The 10,717-nt window shown below is 37.7% G+C and overlaps 1 pseudogene; it reads left to right on the top strand.

Annotated features, from left to right (window-relative positions):
* The first annotated feature begins 6,415 nt into the window (after positions 1-6,415).
* LOC119506263 lies at positions 6,416-7,890 on the top strand (annotated as a pseudogene).
* Positions 7,891-10,717: the final 2,827 nt, after the last annotated feature.

Below are 10,717 nucleotides of genomic sequence, written 5' to 3'. Positions count from 1 at the left end.
TGGGTTTAAACCCATGTAAGTAGAACCTTCTGAGGAGGCTGCTTCAGTTAAGGTGTGACCCACCTCATTCAGGATGTGTATTAATCCTGTTACTGGAATCATTTATAAATGGAAAGAGAGAGAGAGAGAGAGAGAGAGAGAGAGAGAGAGAGAAGGAGAGGAGAAGAGAAGGAAAGACTGAAGTCAATGAAATCCAGAAAGAGATGGGAGGGACCAGCAGATGCCACCATGTGTCTTGCCATGTGACAGAGAAGCCAGGATCCCCAGCAGCCAGTCTTCAGGAAGAAAGCATTTCCTTGATGATGCACTGATTTGGACATCTTCCTGACCTTAAAACCATGAGCAAATAAATTCCCATTGTTTAAAACCGACCGTTTCGTAGTACTTGCTGGAACATCCTAGAAAACTAAAATGAATTCTCATTCTCTGTCTCTCTCCCTCTCTCTCTCTCTTTCTGTCTCATCTCCGGTACTCTGTCATGCTAACTAGTCACATTGGCCTCTAGGACTCCCATCTCGCTCTCTCTCTCCTCAACTAAGGGAGACCACTTGGTTCCACTTGGATTCTCATCCCCGTACTGTGGCCTGGAAACTTTATCCAGGCAGTAAGCTGGGGCCATCATAGAGCTCACCTTCGTTTCCCTTCTCAAGGATCACTGCCCTGTAGTATCTGATATCCATGTCCAAAAATCATTTTTTCATCTATTTCATTTGTTTAGTAGTTTCAACTAGGAGATTAAATCTGGTTTGTTAGCCCATTTTAGTTGGACTTGAAAGGGATTTGACTTGATCCAAGCTAGGTCAGCTGGGTACACTCTTTTGGAATTGGGATTCCACTATGTGGACAAGAAGGCACAAGAAGCTAGTGCAGGGAAGAGAAAAATGAAACAAACACGGAAAGAAGGATGAAAAGAGTGCTGATGGCATTGCAATTCTTGCTCAAGTCTTTCATGAAGCCCATGGCATTCCTACTCTTGGGTTTCTTGAGAAACTCTTGATTCCTTACAGTAAAATCTCCTTTTCTGTTGACTATATGTTCAAGTTAGAATCTATTACTTGCAACCAAAGGGTTCTACATCATACAGCATATCATCAGGCAAAAATGAGGGGGGTGGCGTTAAAGTCAAGAAACCAAAGATCTTTAATCAATGGAGCAACTTCTGTTAAAAGGGGAAGAAAAGCCAGCACAATGGACTTTTCTTCCTGTTGCACAAAGGAACCGAGGTTTTAAGATGAAGAGGAGGGAAGTTCTTCTGGAGAGATAACAAGGTACGATTTGGGTGCTTGAAGAGAATGGAAAAGATTTAGAGTAAACACTGTTGGAAACATGCCTGGCTGTCCATTAGAATGGAGCAAAAGAATTTGTTGTACTCATCGGGTAAACCCACTGCCCTCCCCCTACATGGGACATGACTCCCAGGGGTGTAAATCTCCCTGGCAACATGGGATCTGACTCCTGGGGATGAGCCTGGACCCAGTATCATGGGATTGAGACAAGCTTCTTGACCAAAAGAGAGACTTCAAAGTTTCAGTAGCTGTGAGACTTCAAATGGAGTCAAAAGGTCACTCAGGAGGGTACTTTTATGCATTATGTCGATATCCCTTTTTAATCTTTGGTGTATTGGAATAGCTAAAAGGAAATACCTGCAACTGTTGAACTGCAACCCAGTAACCTTGTTTCTTGAGGACAATTGTACAACTACGTAGTTCACACAATGTGATTCTGTGATTGCAAAAACCTTGTGGCTCACACTCCCTTTATCCAATGTATGGATAGATGAATAGAAAAATGGGGACAAAAATTAAATGAAAAATAGAGTGGGATGGAGGATACAATGTTTTGGGTATTCTTTTGTACTTTTATTTTTTCTTATTTTTACCTTTTTTGGAGCAATGAAAGTGTTTAGAAGTTGACTGTGGTGATGAATGCACAACCGTATGATGGTACTGTGAACAATTGATTGTACATGGGATGATTGTATGGTATGTGAATATATCTCAATAAAACTGAATTTTAAAAAAGTATTTGGTGCATATTGAGCCCAGTTATGGTTAGAAATCCTTGCTTTCTGGTGGAATAAACTTGTTGGTTTATGTGATTGTCTTCCACAATCAACAATTCAGGAACAGAAGCAAGGAAATGAACGCTAGAATTTGTCAGTGTTGGTTTCCCACAGCTGCTGAAACAAAGTACCACAAACTGAGTGGCTTAAAACAACAACAATGCATTGTCTCACAGTTCTGGAGGCTAGAAGTCCAAAACAAGGTATTGGTAGGGTGATGCTTCCTCTTAAACCGCAGGAGAGAATCTGTTCCTTGCCTCTTTCTTGACTTCTGGCAGTGACTTGCTGGTAATCCATGGTGTTCTCTGCCTCGGTTGTCACATGGCCATCTCTCTCCCTATCTGTCTCTCTGTCCGTGTCCAATTTCCTTTTCTTATAAGGACACCAGTCTTACTATTTGGGCATACCCTAATCCAGTTTGGCTTCATCTTAATGAATAACATCTTCAAATAGGGTCACCCAGATAGGATCACAGTCAGGGGACCAGGGGTTAGGATTTGGACGTATCTTTTTTGGAGAACACAATTCAATCCATCACAGTCAGGATGCTTCTCTGGGGCTGTGTAGGCTGATCCACTACTGGCTCTGCATATTCCCCAAATATACCCCAAAATACACCCAAAATGCACACAAAAGCACACACGAAGAAAGGCATGTCCACAGCTGCCAGACTTCACCAAGCTTAGAGTATAATAAGGCCTCTGAAGTTCAAGCAAACAATGGAAACTTTTACCGTATGAGTCTTAAAGGAAGTATCAAAAGTGTGGCTTTCCACAATAGCAGTTCAGAAAATGCATATTGCTTTCTTGACTTTGCCCACAATGTGGTCTTCTGTGATTGAGTCCCCAACTGTCTGCCTCCAGGCAGGAGGAATTCTGGCAAAGAGTGGGTGGGGCTGGCTCAAATACTGAAAGATAAATTGCATCTTTAGTTTTCCTTTCTTCTTGTATCTCAGTGGTTCTTAACAAAGGTGGTACCACCTTTAGGGAATATTTTGAAACTTTAAGGGGACATTTTTGATTGTCATTATGACTGGGTAACCCATCTGGCATTTAGGGATGCAAGCCAGGAATGCTGGACACCCTGACATCCTGCAGTATGTACAAGAAAATGAAGAACTGTCTGTGACTTTCAAATGTTCCATAGGACACTCATGTAGGTGAAAAAGCCATTTATAATTATCTGAGCCCAGAACCTATTTCCATGTTACAAATAAACACACTATATTTCCTGAATATTTCCAAGAATTGAACTACCATGTAAATTGAGGGAAAATTGTTCTTTGTTTTGTCTGGAACTTTACCAAGAGTTTTTTCACTATTTTAGGAAATCATGTACTGATGGCAATTTTGCTCAAGGTTTTGTATTTGATTTGACAATACTGCCTCCCATCTGTGTCAGCCTGCATTTGAACTGTCACTCCAAATATATGCTACACTGATTTGTACTTACTGCATGCACAGATTGGTGCAAGCATTATGTCTTTTAGTATCACTATGCCTGATTATTTACATATGGAAGTACATCTTTTATTGTATATCGCAATCCATTTATTTCTTTTTATTACAATAATTATATCTAATTAGGCATGTAGGTATGTCATATTATATATGAATTTTATTTCAAGATAGTTGTATTAGTCAGGGTTCTCAGAGAAAGAGAACCAACAGGATATATAATGTAAATATTAAGAGAATTATAATAGGAATTGGCTTACACAACTGTAGGGATGGGCAAGTCCAAATACCATAGGGCAGGCCACAAGCTGGGAACTCTGGTGAAGGTTTTTGATGAAATCCCCGGAGAAGCTGGTTGGCTGAAGAAGAGATGGAAATTCTCTCTTCTGACTGCTGAAGTCATCAGTTCTTTTAAGGCTTTCACTTAATTGGATGAGACTTCTCTCATGCTGAAGGCAGTCTCCTCAGTTGATAATAGATGTAATCAGCCATAGATGTGATCAACTTACTGATGATTTAAATCCATGAAATATCTTCACAGTAACAATCAGGCCAGAGCTTGCTTGACAAAACAACTGGACACAATAACCTAACCAATTCACACCATAACCTAGCCAACTTAACTATCATAATAGTAAAAGGAGAATTGCAGAAATATTTATTATAAAATGGGGACATGGAGTCTGATAGGATTGTGAACTACTGGTAACACTTATCAGTCAGGCAATGGTAAACAGTATGTCTCATAGATGAGTGCTGTCTCTTACTTCTAATCTCTTGCCCAACAAAGTTCATCTAGAATTGGCATGATGAACAAGCAGAGATAGAGTTTAGGGGCAATAAATATCTGTCTCTGGGGTAAAACACAGTAAGGGGACAAATGAAGCTGACTTGGCTATAGAAATAATGAAGAGGCCAGATGAGCACTTTGCTCAAAAACCTTCAATAGATCTTTATTCCCAAACTCTCTATAATCAGTGCCATGCTACATTTGCAACCTCATTTCTCTTTTACTCATCCCTAACATGCTCTCCCACTCTGGTGAATCAGTCTTCCCCCAGAAACATCTCCATATACATTTTTCCATCTAAGAAATTCCATGACTTTCTTTTTTTTCCAAAACGTATACAAAGCCCAACCTTTTCTCACCACGTAGTCTACTCTGAAACTCCCTGAAACGTCCTTCAACTGATAGAATTGAGCATTTAGTGGGTAAAAGAGAACCTGAAAATACACACATGAAGAGGCCATAAGGAAAAAAGGACTACAAGAAAGTTGAAATTATGGATTACAAGTTATAAGGAGGAGAGAACATATGAATAAACATATTATTATTTGTTAGGAGTGAAAGGAAGGTTAGAAGCAGAAAGGAGTTATTGTGGTGGTGGGCTGAATGTTGAATTCTTGCTGCTGGTTGTTGCATGTATAGGTAGTTCTTTTTTGTTGCTGTAGTAATGTATGGAATGGATGTCCCCCAGTTTGTTTAACCATTTATCTGTTCAAGGACGTCTGGGGTTGTTTCCAGTTTGGGGCTATTTTGAATAAAGCTGTGATAAGCAGGTTTTTAATTCAACAGAACTTTTCATTTCGGTGGGATTAATGACCAGAAGTACAGATGCTAGGTCATATGTAGTTCCATGTTTACATTTTTGCTAAGCTGCCAAATTGTTTTCCAAAGTAGCTATATACCATTTTATATCCCCACCAAGAATGTATGAATGAACTACTTTCTCAACATCCTCACCAACATTTGCTGTCACTTTTTAAAATTTAGCCATTCGTATATGTATATAGTGATATCTCATAGTTTTTAAGATACATTTCTCTAATGGCTAATGATGTTGAATATTTTTCATTGCTTATTTGCCATCTGTAAATTCTCTTTAGTGAAATGTCTTAATGTCTTCTGCCCAGGTTCTCATAGTATTATTGGCATCTTTACTGTTAAGATTTTGAGTCCTTTATATATTCTTTATACTAGTCCTTTATTGGATAAAGATTTTCTAAAAGTTCTGTAGCTTTACATTGAAATCTGTGATCCATTTAAAGTTAATTTTCTATAAGGCATGAAACGTATATCAAGGTTGATGTATTTTTTGGTCTATGGATATCCGGTTGTTCCAGCACCATTTATTGAAAGGTCCTCCACTGAATTGCTTTTGCATCTTTATCAAAAATGACTTGGGTATATTTGTGTAAATCTATTTTGGGGTTCTCTACTCTGTTCCATTAAGCTATATTCTTCTCTTTCCACCAATACCACACAGCCATGATTACTATAGCTATATTAATGTTTTGATTTCATGTAGATCAATACCTGCCCCTTTATTCTTCTGTTTCAGAGACATTTCATCTATTTTAATTCCTTGCATTTCCACATAAAATTTTACAATAATCTTGTTTATATCTTCAAAAAATTGTGCAGGAAAGGAGAGTGAGTGAGGCAGAGGTGTGGGGGAGTGAGGAGGAAGGTCTCTGCGGAGGAGGGAGGAGATGGAGGGAGGCCCTGGAGAATCTGTGGAGATTGGGCAGGGGGAGCTGGACAAGGACTGGTGGGGCCAGAGCGTGCCCAGAGGGATAGGGGGTGGTGACAGCTATTTCTGTATAATGGACAAGTGGTGAAGACATAATTTGCCAAAATGGGAAAGTTTTTGGAACCATGATGAATACAACAATTTGGTCAATATTGTCTTAACAGGCTTCAAATAAATCAGATATTCTCAGTACAGCTGAGTCTTGGTGACCAACCAAGGGAATCAGAAGGGAGCAGTATAAATAAGGCCCAACAAGCTACTACTAATAATGCTTTGTCTGAATCTACACTTCCCAAACCAGTTCAGAAACCACCCAAAAGTAAGGTTAATAATAACCCAAACAGTATAACTCCAACATGGAATTGAATGGGCTTGCTATGAAAAGGGGAGAGCCTGCCATCTACAAGCCATTAGACCCAATGCCATTCCCCAATTATAGAGCTAATTATAACTTTCGGGGCCTGTACAATCAAGAGTATCATTGCTCAATGCCTGAGATCTTTTTATGTCCAGCCGAAATAATGAATTTTTTGGAGAAGGAAATACCTGACAAGCTGCTAGACACAATGCTGCAATGAAAGCCCTTCAAGCGCTGCAGAATGAACCTAATCCGGAATAATCACCTCAGAATGGAGAATCAGGAAAAGAAATGGATGATGACAAAGATGCAGATAAATCTGAGATCACCTTAGTGTTTGAAATTGTTTTGAAGAGAAATATGCCCATCAGTTTTGAGGTTATTAAAGAAAGTGGACCACTGCCTATGAAAAGTTTTGTTACTCGGGTGTCAGTGCAGGAGTTCTCTGCAGAAAGAGAAGGAAATAGCAAAAAGTTCTCCAAGAAGCATGCTGCAACCACTGTTTTACAGGAGCTTAAAAAACTTCCACCTTCTCTGTGGTTGAAAAGCCAAAACTGTTTTTTTAAATATGCCCTAAAACAATAGTAAAGGCTGGTCCAGAATATGGTCAAGGAATTAACCCCATTAGCCACATGGCTCAAATTCAACAGGGCAAAAAGAAAAGGAGCCATATTAAATTTTGCTTTCAGAAAGAGGAATGCCTCAATGTCGAGAATTTGTGATGCAGATCGCAGTAGGCAATGAAGTTGCTACTGGAACGGGACCTAATAAAAAGATAGCCAAAAAAAAAAAAAAAAAAAAAAAAATGCCACAGAAGCAATGCTGTTACAGCTTGGTTCTAAGACATCCACTAACCTTCAAGAGCAATTTAACAAGACAGGGGAAAACAAAGGATGGAGTGGTCCAAAGGCTGGGTTTCCTGAACCAACAAATAATACTCCCAAAGGAATTCTTCATTTGTCTCCTGCTGTTTATCAGGAAATGGAAGCCAGCCACCACAAAGTAATCTCTGGCACTACTCTAGGCTGTTTGTCACCCAAAGATATGAACTGACCTTCAAGCTCTTTCTTCAGTATATCTCTCACCTTGAATAGTTCAGCTGCAATTGCCAGGGAACTCCTTATGAATGCAACATCCCCTACCTCTGAAGCCATAGGTTTAAAAGGAAGTTCTCCTCCCCCTTGTTCTCCAGTATAGCCTTCAAAACAGCTGGGATATTTAGCAAGGATTCAAGGCTTTCAGGTATGAACTAAAAGCAAAAACAAAAAAACAAAGTATCTCAGCCCCAACTCCTTCCTCTCTATCCATCAGAAGGTTCATTCTTGCCTTCTAGTATGGTCTGCATGCCACTTACACTGTAAATTAGGAACACAGAGGACAGAAGGAAGAGAGCCATGCACATGCCTCATTTCTTTATTATTTTACAGTCTATCCAGTAATTTCTTTGCTGCCTGGGTCTCCTCCATTTTCCTTTTTCCTTCTCCTCCTTTTTCTTTTTCTTCTTTTCTTTAATATTTTCATTCTCTGTTCTGGTCTGTCTTCTGATTGATCTTGAGTGGGTGCATCACTCTATCTTCTACAAATAAAAATTCTGCCTTCAGGCATTTGGTATCAAATTGGTTTGATTTTTTAATGATTACTTTCATTGCAATTTTGTACTTTGCATTCCATTGCCAGTAAAACTTCAGATACAGCATTAAGGTACCGAATCCTAGAGGTCTGTTACCTGAGGAGTTAATTAAGCATGCAGTTAAAATAATGAAATGCTTTCTAATTGTTTGAGGCATAAAAATGTGGATTTGTTTTACTGGGTCATGGTTGGGCCATCTAGTGTAGCACCTGCCTCAGAGGGTGCCAACAATTCTATTTCACCACATAATCTAAAACTAGCTTGTACCTCACTTAGCGTGTTGTGTGTATGAATTTGGGAATGGAAAGTTTTTTTTTTTTCCTATTTGTTTCTTTTTCAGAAAAAGTAACAATAATAACAACAACAAAACAATTCTTTATGGTTAGGCCAGAGCTTTTAAAAGAATTGTTAATTCTAGAAAGGTGAAACACCTGTGTCCTGATTTCTTAGTTGCCTTGAAAATCATGTTCTAAACTGTAACTGCTAACTTGACTGGATAAACAGCAGCATGCTTGTGTGTAGAGAGTGTACTGCTCCCTCAGATTTCACTGTTTTTATCCCCTTTTCCATCTTAGACTTAAGACCAAAAACTGTAATTTCCTTTATAAATACTCTAGAAAATCTGTATTCTGTAGAATGATCATGTATTTATAAAATTTTACAAGTTTAGTTTGTAAAATAAGAAAGAAAATCATGTGTTTTGAGGAGTAATTTGAGTATTTTTTGTTTTCCTTCACAAAAACCTGATTCTTTGAACTCTGTTGCCAGGTAGTTGTTGGTGTTTTAAATTGGACTATTAATGTGAAATTAAAGAAGCTGTTAATGATTCTTGGCTCTGTCATCTGAAATTAATTTACAGTTATAATTTTAGACTTTGTTTTTGTTTTTTACCTCAAGAATTACAATAAATCATTGTTTAATAAAAATCATGCAGGGATTTTGGTAGGAATTATGTTAACATGTATATCAATTTGGGAAAAACTCACATCTTTACTACATTGACTCTTCCAAACCAAGTACACAATATGTCTCTCCATTTATTTAGATCTTTGATTTCTTTCATCAACATTATGCAGTTTTCCACACACAAGTCCTGTACATGTTTTGCTAGATTTATACCTATGAATTTAATTTTTAAAAAAAAATTGTGAGCCTGATATTGTATTTTTAATTTTGTTGTCCACATGTTCATTGCTAGAATATAGAAAAATAATTGATTTTTGTATATTTGTATTATATCCTGCAGCCTTGCTGAGCCCACTTATTAGTTCTAGGGGGTTTTGGGTAGATTTCTTGGACATTACAACGTAGACTATCATATCATCAGTAAATAGAGATAGTTTTATTTCATTGCATGCCTTTTATTTCTTTCTCTTACCTTATCACACACACTACAAATTGCAACATTAATGTTGAATAAGAGTGTTGAGAGCAGACATCCTGGCCTTATTTCTGATCTTAGAAGGAAAGCATTCAGTCTCTCACCATTTGTTACCTGTGAATTTTTTGTAGATGTTCTTTATAAAGTTCCCTGTCTATTCCTACTTTTCTAAGAGGTTTTTTTTTTTATTCGAGAAGTTATAGTTTTACAGAAAAATTATGCAGAAAATACAGGGTTCCCAATACCCCACACACATACACATGCAGTATTCCCTATTATTAACATTTTCCATTAGGAAAGTCCCTTTGTTACAGTTGATGAAACAATATTATTATAATTATACTATTAACTATAGCCCATACTTTCCATTAGGGTTCACTGCTTACGTACAATCCTATATTGTTGTTCTTTATTCAAGTAATATAATATACAACCTAAAATTGCCCCTTTTAGCCACATTCAATATGTGAGTGGTATTAATTACATTTACAGTATTGTACTACCATCATCACCATCCATCACTAAAACTTTTCCATCACCCAAAACAGAAACTCTATACCAATTAAGCATTAACTCCTCATTCCTTACTCCCACCATGGCTCCTGGTACCCTGAATTCTCGTTTCTGACTATGAATTTGCTTGTTCTAATTTTTTCATTTCAGTGAAATCAGACAATATTGATCTTTTTGTGTCTGGCTTATTTCACTCAACATGTTGTCTTCAGGGTTTATCCATGGGGTTGCTTGTATCAGAACTTCATTCCTTTTTACAGCTGAATAATATTTCATTATATGTACATACCATATCTTATTTATCCATTTATGTTTATGCACACGAGGGTTGCTTCCGTGTTTTGGCAATTGTGAATAATGCCATTATGAACATCAGTGTGCAAATATCTGTTTGACTCCCTGCTTTCAATTTTTTGAGTATATATCTAGAAGTGGGACTTCTGGGTCATATGGTAATTCTATATTTAACTGAGGAACTGTCTTCCATAGCACTGTACCATTTTACATTCCCACCAACAATGAACAAGTGTTTCTATTAGTCCACATCTTCTCCAACACTTGTTATTTTCTATTGTTTTAATAGTACCTATTCTACTGGGTGTGAAATGGTATCTCCTTGTGGTTTGGATTTGCATTTCCTTATGGCTAATGATGTAGAGCATCTTTTCTTGGGCTTATTGGCCACTGGAGAAATGTCTATTCAAGTTTTTTTGCCCATTTTTTTTAATAATTCAATTTTATTGAGATATATTCACCTCCCATACAGTCATACAAAACATACA

Source organism: Choloepus didactylus, chromosome 11 (genome assembly GCF_015220235.1).
Source record: "Choloepus didactylus isolate mChoDid1 chromosome 11, mChoDid1.pri, whole genome shotgun sequence".
Taxonomy (NCBI): Eukaryota; Metazoa; Chordata; class Mammalia; order Pilosa; family Megalonychidae; genus Choloepus; species Choloepus didactylus.
The sequence above is the reverse complement of the archived record's forward strand: the minus strand, read 5'-3'. Positions and strand labels throughout refer to the sequence as shown.